This window comes from Aythya ferina (assembly GCF_964211825.1).
Source record: "Aythya ferina genome assembly, chromosome: W".
Taxonomy (NCBI): Eukaryota; Metazoa; Chordata; class Aves; order Anseriformes; family Anatidae; genus Aythya; species Aythya ferina.
The window spans coordinates 3,450,661-3,476,600 of NC_140313.1; the positions used below are offsets into that span (position 1 = coordinate 3,450,661).

At 47.9% G+C, this 25,940-nt stretch overlaps 1 long non-coding RNA gene across 1 annotated transcript in view; it reads right to left on the reverse strand.

Annotated features, from left to right (window-relative positions):
• Nucleotides 1-25,940, reverse strand: part of LOC311426422 — a 566,016-nt gene that overhangs the window by 487,581 nt on the left and 52,495 nt on the right. The gene's annotated exons all lie outside the window — the stretch shown is intronic.

A 25,940-nucleotide genomic window follows, 5' to 3' on the forward strand; every position in this document is an offset into this window, starting at 1 on the left:
TGAATGGGTGGACGGTCTTTACAGATGGGTCTGGAAAAACAGGCAAAGCTGTAGTAACCTGGGAAGAAGGTGGAAAGTGGCAACACCAAATTGAGCAGATCCAAGATTCCCCACAGATAGCTAAATTACACGCTATTATAATGGCTTTTAAGTGCTGGCCAACAGTACCTTTGAATATTGTATTGGACTCGCAATATGCTGTAGGTGTCGCTCAGCACATTGAGAGGGCACATTTGAGACATATCCCAAAGGAAAACTTGTTTCTAAAATTTAAGGAGCTGTTATTTTTGGTAGAGCAGCGAGTGCACCCATATTGTATTATTCACATGCGGAGCCACACCATGTTACCCGGTATTTTTGCAGAGGGTAATGCACGCACTGACCAGCTAGCTAATGTGACCATAACTGCCCCGGTGCCTAAGGTGCTGGAGCAAGCACGGTTATCCCATGCCTTTTTCCATCAATCCGCCAAAGTCAATTCGCTATAACGATTACTGACAACAAATTGATTGTCCAAAGATGACCTGACTGTCAACAATTTGTTTCAACCATATCTTTAACAGTAAACTCTAGAGGTCTACGGTCCCTACAGTTATGGCAGGCTGAAGTAACTCATATTCCATAATTTGGTCGCTTGAAATATGTTCACGTATCAGTAGATACTTTCTCTCATTCTATTTGGGCAACAGCTGCAGCGGGAGAAACTAGTCGCCATGTCCAGGCTCACTTCTGTGTTGCTTTCGCAGAGCTAGGCATCCCAAAGGAAATAAAACCCAACAATGGCCCTGCCTATACTAGTCAAACCTTTTTTCAAAGTTGGGGTATCCAACATATCACAGGAATTCCTCATTCCCCCACGGGCCAAGCCATTGTAGAGTGCACACATCGCACCTTGAAAGCACTGCTAAATAAACAAAAAGGGGGAGACACCCAGGAAACACCACAGAACAGGTTGGGAAAGGCACTTTACGTAATGAATCACCTATCATTACCCTTTCCTCACAAAGAGGTGCCACCCATAGTAAAACATTACAGAAGTATGAATTCTGCCCTGTCACAGGTGCCACAATCAGAGCAGGCCTTAGTAATGGTAAAAAAAAAATATATAAATACAGGTCTTTGGGAGGGACTCCATCCACTAATAACTTGGGGTTGAGGGTATGCTTGTGTCTCCACAGGTCATGGACCAAGATAGGTACCAGCAAGGGGAGTAAGGCTGTGGTTGGCCTCCTCCTCACAATTGCCGCTGTCATCAGTTATTTCCAGCCCTGGGTCTCCATCCAATCACGCCGCAACATCTGGGTCACACTCGCCAACATGACAGGACAAGAAGCGATGTGCCTGTCCCTGGTTAGTGCTAAGAACCTGTTTACGACATGTCTGGTGGGGGATCCCAGCAGATAACAAAGATTGGACTGAAATAAGCAGCCAGATGAGCAGCGGACAATTGGCAATAAAGAATGGAAGCTCCGTGGTAGACAGCTGGGATGGATGGACTGTCCAATTACCACAAGCACCCCTAGAGCCTCAGGAATTAGATATCCTGGGAAGTGTAACAGCAACAGCATGTATAAGGTTCAATTACATGGGCAAAAACCAAACCATGAAACAAATCGTCAACGCCACACTCGCTCCTTATCATAATGTATCTCCTTGGGTTGAGATGGGATGGGTAGGGTGGGACGAGTTGGGTTGGGGTGGGATGGGGTGGGATGGACACGACCGCCCTCGTCCACAAGGCCACCAAATATCCTGCCTCCATTGCCTCTTGCAGGAGCAGGAGCTGCAATTACAGCCCCACAGCGATGCTTTGTGCACCTTCACATCACCCCCAGCCATCGTACCCATACATGAGCCCTAGGTATGGATGGGTTTGGTGAGGGACTGCTCCAAGCAAGGGCAGAGTGCCCTGGGGTAAAGCTGTTATTTTTTCCTAACACCAGCCAGCCACTAGGTCTCTTTTCATTAGGGTGTGATGCAAAATTGCTTAGAGGATTGTTCTGGGGGTGATGGTGCTGCCTGCACGTGGCTTAGCATCTCCCAGATTTTGGGGCCACATTAGTGTTGTCTGTGCTGCTCTTGTGTTTTCTGTCATTGTCACTTGCACTTCTTGGGACACAGTCACTGGTCCTGCTGCCCTTTACACAGTAATCAGCCCGGTCCTTCACCTGCTGCAGGTCTGGCAGCACCTTTTAATCCCCGTGTGTTCCCTTTTGGGATCTCTCCATTGCAGAGGCGGCTCTTACCCTGGAACAGCCCTCGGGAAGAAGCAAAGGGAGAGGGGAGGCTGTTTATCTAGCTTAGTCATCCCTGTGCTATTACATCAACTCTCCATGGTCCAAAATTAGGAGTTAGGCTCGTAGAAAACGTGTGATGGGCTTTACATTTCTGAGAGCAGAAACTGAAAACAAACAGGACAAACGAACAGCGGGTGCTGAGTTCCCCACAGTTGTCCCCATGCCCGAGCCCTGGTGAGATGTTTCTTGGGTCTTCTCTGCTGAGAAAGAGGCAGATTTTCTTGTACTTGCATGGCTCTGGAAATGAAAGTTTGAAGGAAATAACAGAGCTTCAGTCCCTCTGCCCAGCCTTGGCTTTGACCTCACCACCCAAAGACACCTCCAGAGGAGATGGTGGTGGCTTCACGCATGCCATTTGCCCCTTATCAGTGCCAGCAGCCAGCAGTGGGGCTTCTGCTCCTTCTTCACTGGAGTTTCATCCTCCCTGTGGCTGACAGCACCATGTATGTTCCCCCAGGTGGGACATGAGCCACTTCAAGAGGATGGGAGGAGTCCAGCGAGGCAGCTACACCATCCACCCCGAGTTTTTCTTGGAGGCTTACTTTGCCCAGGAGTGCTGGTGAAGAGCAAAGGCGGGCTTTCATTAAAACCGCTTTGGGCAAACCGCTCCCGTCAGCTCCTTTCCTATTGCCTTGGGACAGTCACTGGAGAGGGAAGACGGGATGAAATCCAAGTCTGTGCACTCTGTGCTGCTGCCTTGGAGTGCACGGGAACAAATCTCGGGGACCGGTGCCCAAACAAAAGCATGCGGGGATGTCCTGGTTTCAGTTAGAACAGAATTAATTTTCTTCCTGGTAGCTGGTACAATGCTGTGTTTTGGCTTAGGATGAGAAGAGTGCTGATAACACCCCGATGTTTTAATTGTTGCAGAGCAGTGCTTACACCAAGCCAAGGACACCTCAGCCTTTTGCTCTGTCCTGCCAACAGGCAGGCTGGGGGTGCAGTAAGAGCTGGGAGGGGACAGACCCAGGACAGCTGACCCAAACTAGCCAAAGGGGTATTCCATACCATCTGACGTCATGCTAAACAATATATAGGGGTGGCTAGCCGGGGGAGGGGGCCGGACTGCTCGGGGTTAGGCTGGGCATCAGTCAGCGGGTGGTGAGCAATTGCATTGTGCATCACTTGTTTGTACATATTATTAGTAGTAGTACTATTATCATCATTGTATTATTATTATTATTATTATTATTATTATTATTATTATTATTATTATTTTCCTGTCTTATTAAACTGTCTTTATCTCAACTCACGGGCTTCACTTTCCATTTCTCTCCCCCGTCCCAGAGAGGGAGGGGGGAGGGTGAGCGAACGGCTGCGTGGTGTTTAGCTGCCGGCCGGGTTAAACCACGACAGGGGAGAAGCTCTGGGAGCACAGTGACTGCCAGAAGGAGAAGCAGCAGCCGTACAAGGGTCTTGGACATGTTTGCTTTCACCAAACTATTCCCACACAGCCACTGGACCACCAGGACCCCTGGCACAGGATTAAGCGAGGAGGGGGATATGCAAGTGGTGTGTCAGTGATGATTGCGCATTGTTAATGAAGTCATGCAGTCAATTAGCGAAGACCTGGGAGCCCTGCTCTGGCACCCCCTGGCCCACAGGCACCCGCTGGGCCCCAGCCAGGCCGGGGGCAACCGGGAGCGACCGGGGGCGACTGGAGGGGACCGGTGGTGACCGGGGAGGGTCAGGGGGGACCGAGGAGGGCCAGGGTGGAGCAAGCTACCTGGTTCCACCCAGCCCCTGAACTGCTGCGGGAGGCGGGTGTGCTCAGTGGCTGGAGCCCGGCCATGGCCCGGCACTGTGGATAAGTGCCCCGGCCCCTTGGGGGGGGCACTTACTTACTTGGGGGGGGGTTCCGGGGCTGGGGGGTTTGGGGGTGCCCCCTGGGTGGGTTTGGTGCACGCACCCCCAGGCAGCGGGGTGGCCCTTGTCGGTTAGTTGTTAGTGACCATTTCTAAACCAGTGACCTCATTATGAAGGTAATGAAGGTGACTGTCTGCTTCCATGGAATGGGAAGAAAAAGCTTTGGTTTTGGGTCAGCTGGGAAGCTTCGTTGCATCAAGCTGCAAGCACGCTGCTTGGTTTTGCCACCCTCTCTGCCCGTTTTCTTTTTTTTAGAGGAGCTAGAGGTCACCACAGTGTCACCTTGGAGCAAAATAAGAAGTTTGCATTCCAAAATATGTTGAAACAGCTGTGGCATGTGCAGGCAATTCTCCGTGTGCAAGGTGGCAGGCATTATCTCGGGGGATCGTAGAAGACTTACCTTTGGTCTGGGACAGGGACAGGTCATGGGATGGTGAGCTACAAATTTTGTTAACAAAGCAAAACCAAGGAGGTGTTGGGCCAGCTGCAGAGTGAGGTCCTGCTTGGTACAGTCCTGCTGACCCCCGGCTGCAAACTTTTCTCAGCCTGCTTTGCAGAGCTGTGCCTGAGGAGGTGACGTCTAGACCTCAAGGTCCATTCTGGAGGAGGTGACATCTGGCATGACCCATAAGCTCCATGCACCAAAAGGGAATGGATCCTGGCTCGGCCATGCTCTAGGCTGTCCCACCCCATGGACAGTTGCCGCATTTGCAGGGTTTGTGCTGCTGAAGCTCTCCCTGTGACTCAGCAAGTTTGCTTCCACCATGAGCATTTAGTGCCTGAAACGATACTGATGGATGCTCTGTTGCAGCCTGCACCAGCGCTTGAGGTCTTGTACTGGGTCTGGCTGGAATGTTAACTTTCCCGGCAGCAGCCCATACAGTGCCGTACTCTGCACTTGTAGCTGGAACAGCAGTGTTATCACACCAGTGTTGTGTCTACTGCTGAGCAGCAGTGGCACAGCATTGGGCCTTTCTCTAACCCTCCTAGGGGGTGGGCAAAAAGTGAGGAGAGAAACATCACTAGGGCAGCTGACCTAAACCAATCAAAGGGATATTCCATACCATGTGGTGTCACACTCAGCAATAAAAGGTGGAAACAGGAAGAAGAGGGGAGGGGTGGGCTCTCGTTGAGAAGACGTCGGTCCTCCTCTCGAACACCGGCTGCGTGCGTTGAGGCCTTGCTTCAAGGACGTGGTCAATCATCGCTCATTTGTGGGAAGTAGAGAGTAATTTCTTTCCTCTGCACTTCCATATAGCTTTCATTTATTTTGTTTGTTTGTTTTCCTCCCTTTTTCCCCCTTTTCCCTTTTACTTCCCCTTAGTTAAATTGTTTAGTTCATGGTAGTCTTTATTTAATTATTATAATTATTTCCCTTTAATTAAATTATCCTTATCTCAACCCGTGAGTTGTTCTTTGCTTTACTTCTCCCGCTCCTCATCTAAAGGAGGGGGAGTGAGAGAGCGGTTGTGGGGTTTAGCTGCCCAGCACGGTAAAACCACCACAGGTCTGTGCACCTTTACATGGTGCTGTGCTGCATTTTTGGGTGCTGCTGATTGTACGTGTTGGTGAATACCATCCTCTGTGGTGGGATGGTGCAGGATGGTGCTCTGCCTCCATGCAGGGCTGCCTGCGCCCTTCCTCTGCTAAGCCGCAGAGGTTGGCTGAGCCCCAGCATCCATCGCATTCCCGTTTGGGTGCACCTGACCCACAGACAGCCTGGATGCATGGACTGGGTTAAATCTGCTGGCTCGGACACCTGGGCTGCGAACTGCTCCAAGGCAGACTGGGGGAGAAAACCTTTCCTACAAACTGCATTGGTTCACTCCTGAGTGGTATCAGGTAGAAAACCATGCATTAGGCAGGGCTCAAAAATACATCCAGGGTTGTGCACGGCATGGGGAGGAGTGTTCATGACCAAGTCCAGACCCAGAGAGGCTACGGCCAAAGCCCAATGCATTTCAAACCAGGTTGCAGAGGTGTCCACGGGTGCCAGCGGGGCAGTGACTGCTGAGCCATGGGATCCTGGCTGGGAGTGGGTTCAGCCCTGCCTGAGATCACAGTTTTTATTAAAAGTAAGGTGAAAAAAAAGGCAAAAAACAGCACATGTCTGGGAAGAGCCATGGTGAAAGGACAAGCTGACAGCTACAAATCCCCTTCAGGTAGGCAGCCAGTCTAGCAACCTTAGGGAAAAACAACCTCTTCCATCACAGACAGTCCTGGAGTCCAGGAAAGCCATAATGCTGGGCTGGGCCATGCAAAATCCCAAAATCCCACAGCTGAATAGAGAAAGGCAGGGACTGTTTTTTGTTTGTTTGCTTTTAATACTTTTTTTTTTTTTTTTTTTTTTTTCCGCCAGTGGAGATGGGTGTTTTGTAGCTCAGTGATCATCAAAGATTAAGGGTAATAACCACCCCCCTCCAAAAAACATAAAGGCAGCCTGGAGTGAGTGATGTTCACACGTCACCAGCCCCTCCAGCAAGCACAGTGCTTGCTCAGAGCTGGGAGTGCTAAAAAACAACCATGACTAAAGCTCACCAAGGCAAACCAGATGTTCCTCCAGCAGCATGCAGCCCCGCCAGGGAGAGGCAGAGGGGGAGAGAGCAGGCAGGGACAGAGATTTGGGAAGGAATTTTTGCAGCCACATGGACTTGACCTCTCCTTTCCCCAGGGGGAGCTGCTAGGATTGGGCAGCCCGTATCATCCCCAGTGGGTGCAGAAGGTCTTGGAGATGCATTTTCCCCCCCAGCCTGTGATGCAAGAGGGCAGCAGAGCCATGGCCATGCACACAGATTATGGGGCAGAGATGCTGCATGATGGGGCTGGAGACTGGCTCCCCACCACAACCAGCCTGGGCACCAGCAGGCTTTGGGCGAGCACCACAGGCAGCCTCATCTTTTCAGAAAGCTTTTTTCCTGCTGAAACAACAGCCAAGGAGCTTTGCTGGGGCCCACTGGGACCTTTCAGTCCCCAGAGCCCATGGGAGGAAATCAAAGATGCTGAACATCACCATGACACTGAACAGTGGTTCCCTTTCACATCCCTGGATTGAGGGAGATTTGGTGGGCTGTCCCTCCCCATCGCCACACCGCCAACTTTACTGGGGCCGAGGCTGCTTTCTCACCTTGCTTTCAGGGGCATCTAGAAACCATCCTGGCTCATCCCCTCTTGTGCAGCTGTGACCACGTAAGATCTTTGTGGCATAATGGACCCTCTGGTGGGACTGCGTAGACTGAGCACCAAACCAGCTCTGGAGTGACCATGATGCTCTCAAGTCTCCAAATGCTTCCTTCACTAAACAAATGAAAGTTATAAATATCTCAGTAGATCGGCTGCAGTACAACTGGGTAACAATGGAGTCCATGTAATTATATTTAAAAAAAAAAACAACACAGAAGTGTGCATGGCATTTCTTGATGGGAAAAGATTAGGAGTGGAGAATCTGTTTCTATATTTTGTATTAGTTATACTACAAGAACCAAGACATTCATTCAATACATTTTAGTAAGTTATTTTACAGCAATCACCACACTAGAGGTCACAGTATTTTCTTTGAGTTAATGCTAATGTATTTATACTTCAAAAGCTATAAAAATTCCCAGGTCAATAAAGTAATGGGTTTATTTACCTCTGGCACCATGGCAAAGCTGATGGTGGAGATTGTTATGAAACCCAGAGGAAATAGGTGACTTCATCCAAGTCAGTGGGATAGTCCGTAAGCAGCACTGGTATCTTCCAACTTAACAACTTCCCCTTGTAGCTGCACCACTTGCCCGCTGACAGGTAGACGTTGCACTCCTGCTTGCCCATCTCTAGGACGGGTGCCACCATGAGGGTGTCCCCGATGAGGAACTGCAAGTCAATCCCGTGGGTGGCCTCATTGCAAGGTGAGATCCACCAGAAGGGCCGGATGATGGGGTAGCCCGTGTGTTGTCCGTAGGTTCGTGCCTGGTGCACCGCACCAATAAGCACGCAGAGTCGGAATCCACCCAAACTCAACTTCAAAATTCCCAACTTCTCGGGACTGAGTATAATTTGCTGTGTTTGGAAAATTGGAGAATCCAGATATAGTTGTTGTTGGTAATGGAATAGCAATTAGGGACAAGGCCTTCTCAGTGTTTTTAGGCATTTGGGAACAAATCCAACAATTATTCCAATAGAGAACTCAAGAGAGATTCTGAATTAATTGGAAATGTTGATTTTCCCCCCATCCTATCGCTACTCTATTAAGAGTAGAGAATACTAAAATAAATTTAAAATACATCATTTCTATATATATAAAAATAATTAATATAGATAATAAAAGATCACACACTAAAGTGTTTTTTTTTTTAAAAGGAAAGAAAAAAAAATACCTCCTCCCCCCGTTAACTATTAATTCTATTAACAGCATCACACATTGCTTGAACTCCCCAATGACTTCCTTGGTGTAAAACAGTTAATATCTGCCTCATTATTGCCTTGTTCAGCATTTCTCTTCCATCAGGGAGCATCCATTTTCCTTCAGACTCCGTGGCTCCTAATTCCTTGAAACAATCTTTTTCTTTATCACTAAATATTTGTTTTTCGGGTGGAGAGGGTACCTCAGGTATAAGACAATTTATAGTGGATTCCAATTGTAAGGCTGCCTCCCAAGCCTTTTCATCTGCCACCTGGTTTCCTCGTGCAGTGACGGAGTTCTTTTTCTGATGTCCTTTTATGTGCACTCTTGCAATTTCAATAGGTAGTAACAAATTATCTAGGACTTGTTTTACAAGTTCAATATGGACCAGTTCCTTTCCCTTACTATTGATCAATCCACATTCCTCCCAGGTTTTACCAAACGTGTGAACCACTCCATATGCATATTTGGAATCAGTATAAATAGTTCCCTTTTTCTCTTTAAGCAGTATAAGTGCCTGATTTAAGGCATATAATTCACATGTTTGGGCTGACCAGTTATTAGGTAATCGGCCCATCTCTTTTACTTCCTCAGTAAATCCATCAATCACAGCATATACATTATACCTTTTTCCATGTACTACCCTTGAGGATCCATCAATAAACAGAATATCTCCTTCCTCTAGAGGAACATCTTGTAAATCAGATCACATTCTAGTTTGATATTCAATTAAATCCAGACAGCTATGTTCTATATTCTATGTTCTATATTCTCTCCAGAACTTTCCCCTTTCCATAGGAAAGTAGCTGGATTCAGGCATGCTTTTGTAGTTAACAAGAAGTCATCCTTTTCAATATTATATTATCCTTTTCAATAAAATCCTCATATTTTAAAATTCTGGAATCAGTCAGCCAGTGTCCAGATTTCTGAGTTAGGATCATTTTAACCTGGTGTGGAGTAGTAACTACCAGACGACCCCCAAAAGTTAATTTCCTACTTTCCTCTACCAAGATAGGAGTCGCAGCCACAGCTTGAACACATTCAGGCCATCCTCTAGAAACTGGGTCCAGCAACCACTGGTTGACGCTTATCCCCCCACTCCTGAGCCACTCCTGAGCCAATACTCCCAGTGCTGCTCCCTGATCCACGGTAACAAAAAGATAAAAAGGTTTATGTAATGCGAGTAGAGCTAAAACTGGTGCCGTAATTAAGCTCTGTTTCAGATTTTCTATTAACTCATTTTCTTTTTCTGTCCATTTAAGTATATTAAACAGCCCCCTCCCCCACGAGAGCCCCCCCTTTTATTGCTGAGTGTGACATCAGGTGTTATGGAATATCCCTTTGGTTGGTTTAGGTCAGCTGCCCCGGCAATGTCCCCTCCCCATCACTTGCCCACCCCCAGCCTGCTGGCTCTTGGGGGCTTGGAAGGAGTCCTGATGCTGTGCCAGCACTACGCAGCAATAGACACAACACTGGAGTGATATCAGTGCTGTTCCAGCTACGAGTGCAGAGCACAGCACTGTGTGGGCTGCTGCAGGGAAAAGGTGACTCCAGCTCAGACAGACCCAACACAACTTCCACCCCTTATTCCATAACATTTGTGTCACAATCAGGTACAGTTTAGTATATAGATGTTCTCATCACCATTGTTTTCTGTCCATTGAAGCATTTATATGTCTGTACTTCTCTTTATTCTATAGGTCTTTTCCCAAAATGCTCATAAAAACTGTTGATGGTTTCAGCTTCATCTGTCAAAGTGGTCACTCAGGGCAGGCGAAGTTGGTTTTCTTGACACCAGCACCAGCTTAGCTCATATCACTGTTGCACTTGCCCAGTTCCTTGCAAAGTTGACCTGTCATTGGTTCTGCAGTGTCCTCCTACAACACATAACTTGGATGACAGATTAATTTTCTCCCAGTGTTAAATCTCCTTGAGGCACACACTTGATATCCCCATCTTTCTGCATTACCCACCAGGTATACCCTGGTCCTTGGGCAAAGACAATCCCACGAGTGGGTTTGCCTTTTCCCATGGCAGGGGCAACCCACACTGCCTTCCCCATCCACTTTCCCACATGCACTACAGGGACTTTAGCTTCTCCCACAGTGTGTAGGGGTTTTGTTTCAGCAGGACCAGGACGGCTTTCAGACCCCCTGTTGTTAACTAGCCAAGTGGCTTCTGGTAGACTTATGTCCCATTGTTTCCATGTCCCAGCACCCAATGCTCGCAGCATAGTTTTTAACAGTCCATTGTACCTCTCAACCTTCCCAGAGGCTTGTGGGTGATAAGGGATGTGATACACCCATTCAATGCCATGTCTCTTGGCCCAGGAAGTGACCAAATTGTTTCAGAAGTGACTCCCACTGTCGGACTCAATTCTTTCTGGTGTACCATGTCGCCACAGCACTTGTCTTTCCAGGCCTAAGGTAGCGTTTCGGGCCGTGGCATGGTTTACTGGATATGTTTCCAGCCACCCAGTAGTTGCTTCTACCATGGTGAGTATGTAACGTTTACCTTGGCGGGTTTGTGGAAGTGGTACGATGTAGTCAATCTGCCAGGCCTCACTATATCGAAATCCAAGCCATCTCCCCCTATTCCAGGGAGACTTTACCCTCATGGCTCGTTTGATTGCAGCACAGGTCTCACACTCATGGGTAACCTGTGTGATGGCCTCAATGGTCAGGTCCACCCCTCGATCACGAGCCCATCTGTATGTGGCATCCCTCCCCAGATGTCCTGATGTTTCATGGGCCCATCGAGCTACAAACAGCTCACCCTTACGTCCCCAGTCCAGGTCCACCTGAGCTACTTCAATTTTCGAAGCTCGTTCTACTTCATTGTTCTGATGTTCTTCGTAGCACGATTCTTAGGCATATGGGCATCTACATGACGTACTTTTACATCCAGGTTTTCTACCCAGGCAGCAATATCTTGCCACAGGGTAGCAGCCCAGATAGGTTTACCTCTGTGCTGCCAGTTGTTCTGTTTCCATTGTCGCAGCCACCCCCACAGCGCATTTGCCACCATCCATGAGTCAGTGTAGAGATACAGTACTGGCCACTTTTCTCTTTCAGCAATTTCTAGGGCCAGTTGTATAGCTTTCACTTCTGCATACTGACTCGACTCACCTTCCCCTTCCATGGCCTCCACAACTTGTCGTGTGGGACTCCACACAGCAGCTTTCCACTTCCGATGGCTCCCTACCACACAGCAGGATCCGTCAGTGAACAACACATACTGCTTTCTGTCTTCTGGCAACTCATTGTATGGTGGTGCCTCTTCAGCACAAGTTACTTCTTCTGTCGGTGCTCCGAAATCCCTGCCCTCTGGCCAGTCCATAATCTCTTCCAGGATTCCCGGGCGGTTGGGTTTCCCCATTCGAGCCCGCTGTGTAATTAACGCTACCCATTTACTCCACGTAGCGTCGGTTGCATGATGTGTAGTGGGGATTTTCTCTTTGAACATCCAATGTAACACAGGTAGCCGTGGGGCCAAGAGAAGTTGTGCTTCTGTACCAACAACTTCTGAAGCGGCTCGAATCCCCTCATATGCTGTTAATATTTCCTTTTCAGTTGGGGTGTAATTGGCTTCTGATCCTCGATAGCCCCGGCTCCAGAACCCCAGAGGTCGGCCTCGAGTTTCTCCTGGGGTCTTCTGTCAGAGGCTCCAGGTGAGCCCATGCTCCCCAGCTGCAGTGTACAGTATGTTTTGCACAGCTGGTCCAGTACGGACAGGCCCAAGGGCTACTGCACGAGCTATTTCTTGTTTGAGTTGTTCAAAGGCCTGTTGTTGCTCGGGGCCCCACTCGAAAGAGTCCTCTTTCGAGTCACTCGATATAGAGGACTCACAAGCTGACTATAGCCTGGCACATGCATTCTCCAAAATCCCACAAGGCCTAGGAAAGCTTGTGTTTCGTTTTTGCTAGTTGGCGGAGACATAACTGTTATTTTGTTGATCACATCCGTCGGAATGTGGCGACGTCCATCCTGCCATTTTACCCCCAAGAACTGGATTTCCTGTGCAGGTCCCTTGACCTTATTCTGTTTAATGGCAAAGCCAGCTTTCAGGAGAATTTGAATTATTTTCTTCCCTTTCTCAAAAACTTATTCTGCTGTGTTACCCCATACGATGATATCATCGATGTACTGCAGGTGTTCAGGAGCGTTCCCCTGTTCCAGTGTTGTCTGGATCAGTCCATGGCAAATGGTAGGGCTGTGTTTCCACCCCTGGGGCAGTCGATTCCAAGTATACTGAATGCCCCTCCAAGTGAAAGCAAACGGTGGCCTGCATGCTGCTGCTAGAGGGATAGAGAAAAATGCATTAGCAATATCGATTGTAGCATACCAGTTGGCTGCCTTTGACTCTAGTTCATACTGGAGTTCTAGCATGTCTGGCACTGCTGCACTTAGTGGTGGTGTGACTTCATTCAGGCCCCGATAGTCCACTGTTAGCCTCCACTCGCCATTAGACTTTCGCACTGGCCATATAGGTCTGTTAAAAGGTGAATGAGTCTTGCTGATCACTCCTTGGCTCTCCAGATGGTGAACTAACTCATGGATAGGAATCAGGGAGTCTCGGTTGGTGCGATATTGCCGCCGGTGCACAGTTGTAGTCGCAATTGGCACTTGCTGTTCTTCAATCCTCAGCAATCCTACAGCAGAAGGGTCTTGTGAGAGACCAGGCAGTGTAGACAGCTGCCTAATCTTCTCTGTGCTCAAGGCAGCTATGCCAAAAGCCCACCGGTACCCTTTTGGATCCTTGAAGTACCCTTTCTTGAGGTAGTCTATGCCGAGGATGCACGGAGCCTCTGGGCCAGTCACGATGGGGTGCTTTTGCCACTCATTCCCAGTTAGACTCACTTCAGCTTCCAATACGGTTAGCTCTTGGGATCCCCCCGTCACTCCGGAGATAGAGATGGGTTCTGCCCCTTGGTGGCCTGACGGCATTAGGGTACACTGTGCGCCTGTGTCCACTAAAGCTTTATATTTTTGCGGTTCCGGTGTGCCAGGCCATCGAATCCACACAGTCCAGTAAATCCGGTTGTCCCTCTCCTCTACCTGGCCAGAGGCAGGGCCCCACTAGTCCTGGTCGGAGTATCTATCAATTAATTCTTCCAAATGTGAAGCAGAAGTCTCTTCGTCAGGGTCAGGAGTAATACTATCCCTTCTACTGCCTCCGGGGGACTGCCCAACAGAAACTGGGGCAGCAATCCTCCTAGGGGCCCTCTTTGTTGCTGCTGTATCTTTCCGTAGGTCACGTACCCGAGCAGCTAGGGCCGAGGTCGGTTCACCGTCCCACTTCCTCATATCTTCCCCGTGGTCACATAAATAAAACCACAAGGACCACAAGGCTTCATTGCCTTCTAGCTGTTGGGTATTGGCCCCACTATCCCAGCATCGAAGCAGCCAAGTGAGGATGTGCTCACCTGGATGACGACTGAAGTCTTTTCGTATTTCTCGCAGCTCACTCAAGGATAGAGACCGAATAGTTTCTGATTCATCTGTGATTTCAGTCTCTTCTCCGTGATGTTGCCGGGATTACGCTGCTTTAGAGCTGCCTGCCTTTTCCTCTTCTCCCTCATCCGTAGGAGGAGCTTCTTCCCTTACTAAACGACCTGATCTCCGTTTCCACTGTTTTGTCTTTACTATAGGGGCGACTGATACCATAGATGGTTGGTCCTCTGGGGTGGTCACAGTGCGTGCTGTCTCATCATCAAATTCAGGAACCTCCCTATCCCCTTGAGGGTGCTGGGCAATGTTAATTGACATCTGATAGGCGTAAGCCAGACCCCAGCAGAGCGCAGCAAGCTGGTGGAGTTCTCTAGTATTGCCAGGGTCAGGGCATACGTCTTTCAAACATTCTACCAGTTTTCTTGGATTTTGTACTTGTTCAGGGGTGAAATTTAGAACCATTGGAGGAGAAAACCGTGATAGGTACCTGCCCAAATCCCCCCACACACCTTGCCACCCACAACTACTTTGTCTGGGGACAGGTCCTTGGATAATATTCTTAATAAATTGCTTTACCTTGGGGAGGAAGACAAACACTAGACCTAGTAATAGGAGGATAATATCTGACCAAGGGTATCCAAGATACTGAAAGGCTGCTGTAATTAGCCCACAGGGAGAAAAGTAGAAGGCACCACCCCCGATATTATTCACTGATTGACTGCTAGGGGCAAAAAAGAAGGCTCTGTAATTCTTAATATTTTCAATAAGATAATCTCCATGAGACCAGGAGGATAACAATGCCGGGCCTGAATACCAAACAAAACTGAAGGCCAGTATGTTACAGCACAACATGATAAAAAAACAAGCACAGACTTCAACACTTTCTCTGATCGGATGTAAAGGAAAAAAGAAAACAGAGAGTGGACTACATACAACATAGCCACACAGAAAAGTATTACCAGAAAACAGAACATTATGACTACCAATATGTTAGTTGTAAATCCTTCAATCAATGCTATTGTTATCTCAACCCTCGAGCCTCACGTTGGGCGCCTAAAAGGACTGTGGTGGTTTTACTCAGGTGGGCAGCCGAGCTCCACCACAACCGCTCTCTCACTCCCCCTCTCCTCAAAGAGGAAGGGGGAGAAAATACAACACAGAGAACTCGAGGTTTGAGATGAGAAAGGTTTAATTAAAGGGAAAGGGAATGGGGAGGGAAAAAAGAAACAAAAGAAACAATCAGTCCGCGCGGAAGCACAGAGAGAGGGGAAAAAAATTATTCTCTACTTCCCATCAACGAGCGGTGTTCGGCCACGTACTGGGAAGCAGGGCCTCAAAACGCGTAGTGGTTGTTCAGGAGGAACAGCCCCCTCCCCCATGAGGGCCCCCCCTTTTATTGCTGAGTGTGACATCAGGTGTTATGGAATATCCCTTTGGTTGGTTTAGGTCAGCTGCCCCGGCAATGTCCCCTCCCCATCACTTGCCCACCCCCAGCCTGCTGGCTCTTGGGGGCTTGGAAGGAGTCCTGATGCTGTGCCAGCACTACGCAGCAATAGACACAACACTGGAGTGATATCAGTGCTGTTCCAGCTACAAGTGCAGAGCACAGCACTGTGTGGGCTGCTGCAGGGAAAAGGTGACTCCAGCTCAGACAGACCCAACACAGGCTCTTCATCTAATAACTTGAGATACAATCCTTTTGTCTTCTGAGCATATGCCTCTATCCATAATTGACAGTACCTGATCACCCCTAAAAATTTCCTTATCTCTCTTTTATTTTTAGGTAGGGGTAATTCAACAATTCCCTGGATCCTCTCTGGATTTATTCTTCGTCTTCCTTCAGACACTAGATGGCCTAGATACTTGACCTCCCTTTCCACATATTGTAATTTATGTTTTGATACTCTCAAGTCCTGCTTTCCTAGGAAGTTTAACAACTCATTAGTGGCTTCTCACTAATCATTGAGAATGATCATTTATCAGCAGTCCTGGCTATCGGGGGAGGTCCCAGTTGACTGGCGGCTAGCAAACGTTGCGCCCATCTACAAGAAGGGCCGGAGGGCAGACCCGGGAAACTACAGGCCTGTCAGTTTGACCTCAGTACCAGGGAAGCTCATGGAGCAGATCCTCCTGAGAGTCATCACGCAGCACTTGCAGGGCAAGCAGGCGATCAGGCCCAGTCAGCATGGGTTTATGAAAGGCAGGTCCTGCTTGACGAACCTGATCTCCTTCTATGACAAAGTGACGTGCTGGGTGGATGAGGGAAAGGCTGTGGATGTGGTCTACCTTGACTTCAGCAAGGCTTTTGACACCGTCTCCCACAGCATTCTCTTCAAGAAACTGGCTGCTCTTGGCTTGGACTGGCGCACGCTTCGTTGGGTTAGAAACTGGCTGGATAGCCGGGCCCAAAGAGTCGTGGTGAATGGAGTCAAGTCCAGTTGGAGGCCAGTCACTAGTGGCGTTCCCCAGGGCTCGGTGCTGGGGCCGGTCCTCTTTAATATCTTCATCGATGATCTGGACGAGGGCATTGAGTGCACCCTCAGTAAGTTTGCAGATGACACCAAGCTATGCGCGTGTGTCGATTTGCTTGAGGGTAGGAAAGCTCTGCAGGAGGATCTGGATAGGCTGCACCGATGGGCTGAGGTCAACTGCATGAAGTTCAACAAGGCCAAGTGCCGGGTCCTGCACCTGGGGCGCAATAACCCCAAGCAGAGCTACAGGCTGGGAGATGAGTGGTTGGAGAGCTGCCAGGCAGAGAAGGACCTGGGAGTGATGGTTGATAGTCGGCTGAATATGAGCCAGCAGTGTGCTCAGGTGACCAAGAAGGCCAACAGCATCCTGGCTTGTATCAGGAACAGTGTGACCAGCAGGGCTAGGGAGGTGATCGTCCCCCTGTACTCGGCTCTGGTGAGGCTGCACCTCGAGTACTGTGTTCAGTTTTGGGCCCCTCGCTACAAGAAGGACATTGAGGTGCTTGGAGTAAAGGAGGCTCAGGGGCGACCTTATTGCTCTTTACAGATACCTTACAGGAGGCTGTAGCGAGGTGGGGGTTGGTCTATTCTCACACGTGCCTGGTGACAGGACGAGGGGGAATGGGCTAAAGTTGCGCCAGGGGAGTTTTAGGTTGGATGTTAGGAAGAACTTCTTTACCGAAAGGGTTGTTAGGCATTGGAACAGGCTGCTCAGGGAAGTGGTGGAGTCACCATCCCTGGAAGTCTTTAAAAGACGTTTAGATGTAGAGCTTAGGGATATGGTTTAGTGGGGACTGTTAGCGTTAGGTCAGAGGTTGGACTCAATGATCTTGAGGTCTCTTCCAACCTAGAAATTCTGTGATTCTGTGATTCTGTGATTCTCGCACCACTGTTCTCTCTGATCCAGATAATAAAAGATCATCCACATATTGCAGTAGCAACACCCCTTCTGGAGGTTGGAATTTTTCCAAGATCTGTTCTAAAGCTTGGCCAAATAGATTTGGTGATTCTGTAAACCCCTGAGGCAAGACTTTCCATGTATATTGTTGTTTTCGCCCTGTTACAGGGTCTTTCCACTCAAAGGCAAAAATATTCCTGCTCACAGGGTCCAGTGGACAGGCCCAAAAAGCATCTTTCAAATCTATTACACTGAACCGCTTATGTTCATGTGGGATCTTGCTCATCAAAGTGTATGGGTTGGGAACCACAGAGTGGCGCTTTCGCACTATCTCATTAATTTTTCTTAGATCCTGCACCAATTGGTAAGAACCATCAGCCTTTCTCACCGGCAAAATGGGGGTATTAAAAGGAGACATGTATGGTTCTAATAATCCATCCTTAATCGATTCTTTTATTACTGATTTAAGACCGTTTCGTCCTTCAGTCGAAATAGGGTATTGCTTCTGCTTTATTGTCTCATATCCTTCCTGCATATCTATCTTCAGGGGGGTAATATTAATTCTTCCTCTATTTCCCTCCTTGACCCACACTATAGGGTCTATTTCTTTCTCATCATCTTCTGTCAATAACCTCATTGATACTGTTATCCCTGTCTGATCAGTTATTATTTGTATACCCAATTTCATCATTAGGTCCCTCCCCAGCAAATTAGTCCCTGCCTCAGGTACATATAATAATTGCCCAGTAATTATTTTATCCCCCAATCTCAGTTTGTTTTCCCCAAAAAGTGGTACTGTTATTCACATCCCTTCCATCCCGTTACCCTTAGGGTCTCATCAGTTAATTTAAGCCCTGATACCTTATGGGCTAGTGATGATCTAGCTGCTCCAGTATCTACTAAAAATACAACTTCTTTTTCATTAGGTCCCATCACTATATTTATCAAGGGCTCTCGGTGGGACCAAATTTCTGAGAACCCCTGACTCCCCTATTCTTAATTTATAACACCAATCAATCTCTCCTCCTTTTTCCATTCAGGGCAATCCCGTCTGAGGTGACCGTCTCGACCACGCTTGAAACACTGTTTCCTGTCGCAATTTAGACTGTGACATAGATAGATTTCTCTGCCTGTTGTTCTTTCGTTTCTCTTCCTCCATCTGCTCTAGCCCCTCCTGAAAATGTCTTCCTCTATCACTAATTTTCTGTTTCATTATCTGATTCACTGTAGATACCATTAGTTTTGCTTTTTTTTCCTCTTTTTCCTCCCCTCTCCTGACATATACTTTTTGAGTCTCCCGCAGGAGGGTTTCTATTGGCTGTTCACTCCATCCTTCTATCTTTTGGAGCTTTTTATGTATATCTGGCCAGGCTTTGGTCACAAAATATACTTTCAAAAGCCCTTGGGCCAGAGGGTCATCAGGATTCATCCCCGAATACCTACTCATTCTATCCCTCAGTTTTTGCAAAAAGTCATTAGGGGATTCATCCTTTTGTTGTTGAATGTCAAATGCTTTAGTAAAATTCTGGGACTTTGGTACTGCCTCCCTAATCCCCATTACTATTATGTCCCTTAGATCTTTCATATGGGTCCTGTATTGATGGTTATTATTATCCCAATTGGGGTCAGCTAGTGGATATTTTTGCTCTACTGGAATTACTCCCGGCCCGGGAGGGTTAGCTCTTTCCCATTCTCGCATAGCCGCCCTCCTGATCAATCCCCACTCTTCCCCAGTAAATAACATACTCAGGATCGACATCATCTCCCCCCAGGAATACAAATTAGGTCCCAAAAACTGATTGAATTGTTCTGCTAGTCCTATAGGATCCTCAATTAAAGATTTAATCTCCTTCTTAAAATTCCTAACCTCCCCACTAGTGAGCGGAGCGTTCACGTAACCGATGTGCCCTGGCCCCATCGGGACCTCCCTAAGAGGGTACATAGACGTACCAGCACTATTGTCGTTAGGGAAGGGAAGATTTTCAATGTCCTTTTTACATTGCTCTAACTCCCGTAGGAGCCTAGAGTGCACTTTCCTTTTAGGGACCGCCCCCCCTTCCAGGGCAGTTGCAATGTCAGCTCCTGCTGCTGCCGGTTTGATATTAGGATTAAAGGGAGGGGGTAAATTTTCAAAGGGTTCCCATTGACTGACCCCACCCCCTTCCTCTAATTCCTTTTCCTCCTCTTTCTTTTGATCCTGACCCTTTCTCAGTAAAAGCTAATTTGCTTCCTGCATCCAGCAGGCAGCATAATTTGACTCCTCCTCCGACTCCTCCTCTGACTCAATATCCACAATATCTAACCACTGTTTGTTTTTGTTTTTGTTTTTGTTTTTGTTTTTGTTTTCCACTAGTTTTGGGATTCTCCTCCCAATTCCTTATCATTCTTCCCAAAGGACTATCTTTAGGCACAATCCCGGGGTCTCCACCCCAACCCTGCTGACTCTTGGAACCCTTAATCCCCATCTCTTCCTGACATGCTGCTGTGGACTTCACCACCCACAGGGTACCACACGCCTTCACCTAGGATTAGGAGAGAGGTGGGGTGTACTGCCGAGCACCTCACCTCACTGTGCTCGGGGTACTGTACACCTAAGGGCCCAATCCCCCGAGACTCACTTTCACTCCTCTCCTCTCTCTTTTGTTTCGTCCCTCTCCAGCCAAGGGTCCCCTCACAGGACCACCGAGCCTCACGGATCGGGACTTCACATTCACTCCGCACTAAAAGTGCGTCTCATTCACACTCACACTCATTCACACCAGAGTCTCTCCAAACCCAACTCGAGGCAAGATACAGTAAAGTTTCCTTTACCTCGGTCCGTGCACGGCTTCCCAGTCCAGGTTATCAGCAGTAATCCCTGTGCCTGTTCCCGATCTGGGCTGGACTATCTCTGGGCTGTGTCTGTGGTATGTCAGTGCTGGCCTCCCTTCTCCGCAGAGCTTCGCAGAGCCTGTCTTCAGATTAACAGTCTCGGTCCTTTGCTGGCCATACCGAGACAACACACCACCCCCAACGGGACCGCTGAAATCAGCAGGGTGCACCTTCCTGTCTGTGGTGGCAAGAAATCTTCGGTAGGTGACAAGATCCCGGACGAGCCCCCAAATTGTGAGAAAAATCTCAAATAATTTTCTTCAGACAGGATCTTCTGTGAAGCTATTTTATTCGCGATTGCAATGGCGGGCGTCCTGTCAATCAGGAGCGCATTTTAGTAAACAAATCATAACCTTTTATTCCCTATTACCCGACACCTGATCACCTCCCCTGTTTCCTCATTGGCTGAGTACTACAGGTTCACAAGCTACTCAACGCTCCTCTATACCATATATGTACAATTTTTCTTCTTTTTTCAACCCTTTAATTTCTCCGTTATGTTTTGAGAACTTGTGATCTTTGTTTTACTGTTCTCACACAGCTCATCCTGTTTTTCTCAAGCTTCTACCTTGTTTTGGAACTGTGAGGCCTCCTACTGTCCACTTATCTATCTACTTAACATTTCTCCTTATTATGACTTCACAACTACCTTGGACTACAGAAAAATAATTCTCTACTGCAAAAACACAACTTAGTTTCTCACAGGTGTGCACAAGAACAATCGAGTCCCCACCTGGTCACAGAGCCTAGCCGTGGTGTCTCCACTCCACTCTACGCTCCGTACTGCTCCTTATAACCAGCACATCAGGTTCCCCCAGCGCGATAGCATCTAAGGTTGGAAGCCTAGGGAACGCTCAGGTAATGCAGCTATGCCCTACCCTGAAAGCCTCTTCAATGCTGTACATTTTCTTTAAAATGTGGATGTTAGTTTTATTTTCCTAGTTACTTTAGGCAATTGCACCACATGGGAATCTTGGAGGGCTTGTTGAAGTACCTGCACACCATGTACTTGGGGATAGAGGTGACATCGGAGCCCACACACACGGTAGCTCAGCTCGGGGAAGGGCTGCTGGCCTGGCAGGGGTTTGTAGGGCGAGTCCTTGCAGCAGGCCTGGAAGAAGAGGGTGCACTCGGTGGCATTGAAGCCCAGGTGGAAGGGCACCATTGGAAGGGCAGTCGTTGATCTTGATGGCTGCTGCTTTGGAGGCTTTAGTGGCTTTACCAGCGTGCAGTTTTTGGGCAAATGGCTTTCTTTGACATCCCCCTTTTGAGCATTTCCATGTTTTTCTGCCCGGTGGGTAATCTGACTTTCCATGACTCCTTGGTAATGTCACCATCTAGTTAGAAATTTTGCTGCTTATTTTTTTTTCCAACTTGTTCAAAGAAAAGCCCAGATACTGTGTGAAAGTGGTCAACTCTTCTTTCCAAAGCCTGGTCACTCATACCTGCAGAGTTGTTTTATGAAACAGAGGGTTATAATCAGTGAAAAAAAGCAATTAAATCTTCCTAACAGCCCTAGATCCTTCTGGATCTCTGTGAGAAACAAAGTTGTGTTTTATCAATAGAAGGTGTTTTTGCTTTGGAAAATTCCAATAATCTTGAATATTCAAAAGTGATTGTGCAGCATAGCAGTGGGGAGTATGTTAAGCAGATAAGGGGAAGGTCCCACTGTCCCAAAATTAGGAGGACTGGTAAGGGAAACAAGATGAGCAGTACGAAATCAGTAAAAACAAAAATCGCAGGCCTTCTAGTCATGAGAGGAGAAGGAAAAAAAAAGGAAAAGGAGAAATTAATGGTTGGTCAAATCAAATTGTACATATATGGTATAGAAGTGTGTCGAGTTGCTTGTGAACCTGTAGTACTCAGTCAATGAGGAAACGGGAGAAATCAGGTGTTGGATAATAGGGAATATAAGTTTAATAGTCCCATATGGGACTATTAAAAGGTGAATGAGTCTTGCTGATCACTCCTTGGCTCTCCAATTGACGAATTAGCTTATGGATGGGAATCAGGGAATCTCAGTTGGTGCGATATTGCCGCCCGTGCACAGTTGTGGTAGCGATTGGCACTTGCTGTTCTTCGACCCGCAGCAACCCCACAACAGACGGGTCCTCCAAGAGACCAAGTGTGAAATGTGTTCATCTAATTTGTGTCTATATGGAACAATGCTAGGGCCGCATGATATGATGAATGTGACCTCCAGTAGGAGGGTTTGGATTCCGGAAACTAATTATAATAACTGCCTAGGATGCACAGAGCATCCGGGCCAGTCACAATACGGTGCTTTTGCCACTCAATCCCAGTTAGACTCACTTCAGCCTCCAATACAGTCAACTGCTGGGATCCCCCCGTCACTCCATAAATACAGATGGGCTCTGGCCCTTTATAGCTTGATGGCATTAGAGTGAGTACATTGTGCACCGGTGTCTACTAAAGCCTTATACTTCTGTGCGTCTGACATGCCAGGCCATCGAATCCACACAGTCCAATAAACTCGATTGTGCCTTTCCTCCCCCTGGCTGGAGGCAGGGCCCCTCTAGTCCTGGCCAGAATCTTCTTCGTTTCTGTGTTTAAAGGACTGCCTGCTGGAAGTTGGAGCAGCAAACTTTTCAGAGAACCCCTTTTTTCCAAATGTTTTCTTTTGCAACTCACGCACCTGTGCCTCTAGCGTCAAGGTAGATTTTCCATCCCATTTTCTCATGTCCTCTCCGTCGTCACGTAGGTAAAACCACAGGGTGGCATGGGGTGAGTACCCACCATATCGTCTTCCTCGCACGGAACGACACTTAACCCCTGATAGCTGAGACACCAGTTTGTACAGGTGGGGAGGAAAATAATCTCTTTTCAAGTTGGTGGAACTTTTCAGAAAGTTTCTCCCAAGTGTTCTCTTTTAGTTGGTGGACACTGGTTTGTTCAGGTGGGGAGGAAGATAAATTCTCTTTAAGTTGGTGGAACTCTTCAGAAAGTTTCTCCACAGCCGAGATGCAGGCCTGTAAGGAAGAGGAGAGACTTTCTTCATACTGCCGGAGTTGTTTAGCCACTTCATCCACTGTGGGTTCCTCATCCTCTTTCCAGGCCATTATTGCCAATGAGCTGGCATATGATGATGGTGCATTCCGTACAAACTTCCGCCACATGCATTGTGTACACCTGACTTCATCTGGATCTGTGGATGTTTGTCTGAGGTCTGGGTCCTCATAAATCACCTCCCGTATGGCTAATTCCCTCAGGTACTGGATTTCCTTCTCCATGGTGGTCCACTTGCCTGGTAGTCATACAAGTTCTTCCTTGAAGGGATACCTTTCCTTCACAGCTGACAGGAGCCGCCTCCAGAGGCTGTGAGGTCTTGCTCCATCTCCAATTGCTTTGTCAATGCCTGCATCTCTAGCAAGGGATCCCAGCTGCCTGGCTTCCTTGCCCTCTAATTCCACACAATTGGCTCCGGTGTCTTAGCACTGGAGCAGCTGCAGGGGCTGGAACGCCTGCAGGGACTGGAACGCCTGCAGGGGCTGGAATGCCTGCAGGGGCTGGGGCTGCAGGGGCTGGAGCAGCTGCAGGGGCTGGAATGCCTGAAGGGGCTGGAACAGCTGCAGGAGATGGAACAACTGTGGGAGCCCGGAGCGGCTGCGGGAGCTGGAGAGCCTGCAGGGTCCATCGTAGGGGTTGGAGTGGCCATTGGGCCTGGCACAGGACTTGGAGCGCCTGCAGGGTCTGTCACTAGGTTGATAGTAGCATCAATTGCAGCTCAATAGGCATAAGCCAGACCCCCAGCACGCTACAGTGATTTGTGTCTCTTTGGAACTGCCAGAGTCATGACACCCTTTTTTCAAGCATTCTACCAGTTTTTTAGGATTTTGCAGTTGTTCAGGGGTGAATTTCCAAAACACTGGAGGTGCCCACTGCTCTAGATGCCTGCCCATATCCTCCCACACTCCTTGCCACTCACAACTATCCCGCCTCCGGGCAGATCTCTGGATGAGATTCCTAAGTAGTTGTTTAACCTTAAACAAAACCTGAAGCGCATTCAGGAGACATAACAATATCACCATGCTAGTCTGAACATCCCAAGGATATTCAAAATCTTGGAGAACTATTGTAACAAGCTCGGAGGATAAGAGGGTGGTGAAGGAGAAAGGGAGAGTGAACAAGTAGGAAAAAATATCTCCCCCTTTCCCCTCCACAGATCGGCTCCCTTATGCAAAAAGGCAATAGGTGTAATTGCTAATAGGTTCCAAGATATAGTTTCCAAAGTATAGAGTCGACGACAGTGCTGAGTACAAATACCAGGTTAGAGTCATGACCAGAAATTTCATCATATCATAAGCCACTGTTACAACACACAGTACCATAATGATCTTAAACCAGGGCCCAGAAAGGATAAACAGCCTGACAGAGAGCACATACAGAAAGTAACATGCAATAAAACTCAATTTGGAAAACAGGCACAGCAGACTTGAGATTAAAGCAATCAGCACTGTGACTAGCAACTATTAAGCAGGTCTAATATTTATACCAGTTTTTGGTTTAACACACTCTGGTCAGATCTGTCATTATCTCAACCCTTCGTGCCCCATGTTGGGCGCCAAAAAGGACTGTTGTGGTTTAACCCGGTCGGCAGCTAAACACCACACAGCCGTTCGCTCACCCTCCCCCCTCCTTCTCTGGGATGGGGGAGAGAAACGGGAAAGTGAAGCCTGTGAGTTGAGATAAAGACAGTTTATTAAGACAGGAAAATAATAATAATTATAATGATAATAGTGCTACTACTAATAATGTGTACAAAGGAAGTGATGCACAATGCAATTGCTCACCACCCGCTGACCGATGCCCAGCCTATCTCCAAGCAGCCGGCCCCCCCACCCCAGCTAACCACCCCTATATATTGTTTAGCATGACGTCAGATGGTATGGAATACCCCTTTGGCCAGTTTGGGTCAGCTGTCCTGGGTCTGTCCCCTCCCAGCTCCTGCTGCACCCCTAGCAGCAGATCCTGTCTGAAGAAAATTATTGCGATTTTTCTCACAGTTATATACATGGAAGTTCTTCAGCAGAACTTGGGTACTTATCATTATTGAAAAAACTCGAGTTAATCCCTAGATGCTGCCTACACTTTCACTCCTGCTGTTCTCATGTATACATCCAGAAAAGAGAAGTGCTCATCCTCATTTGCTGTGAGGTATGCTTGTTTGGTCTTCACTGGAGACACTGTGCTGTTAAAGTTGTTAACCAGAAGTGGGTCAGTCAAGCCCACGGAAGATCCCTTGTCCACAGCATCCGTCTTTGATGAATCGATGGTTTTAGCTTGGAAGGAAATAAAGCAAAGGTATAGGTGGTTATCATTTACTTTTTGTACAGGAACTTGAATACACTCAATGCCCAGCAAGGGAAGGGGAACCCAATCCTACCCTATGAGTCCTCATCCTGCAAGGCAAATGGGATGCAGTGCAATAGCGATCACCTCCTTCAGTTCTCATGGATTTCAAAGCATAAATGAATTTCTCAAGACTGAATCCAAAGCCAGAACAGAGTTTATTTTCTGTTGGGGAATAAGGTCATTAATCTAGGAAGTATGTATGCAACACCAAAAGTTAAAGGATGAGGTAAGAAGAAGCAAGCAGAAGTATAGAGCATCATGGGTAGTACCAACACTGCAGATGAAGAAATGGGATTAAACCTGAGGCAAATAGTCCATATCTCTTGCAAGTGA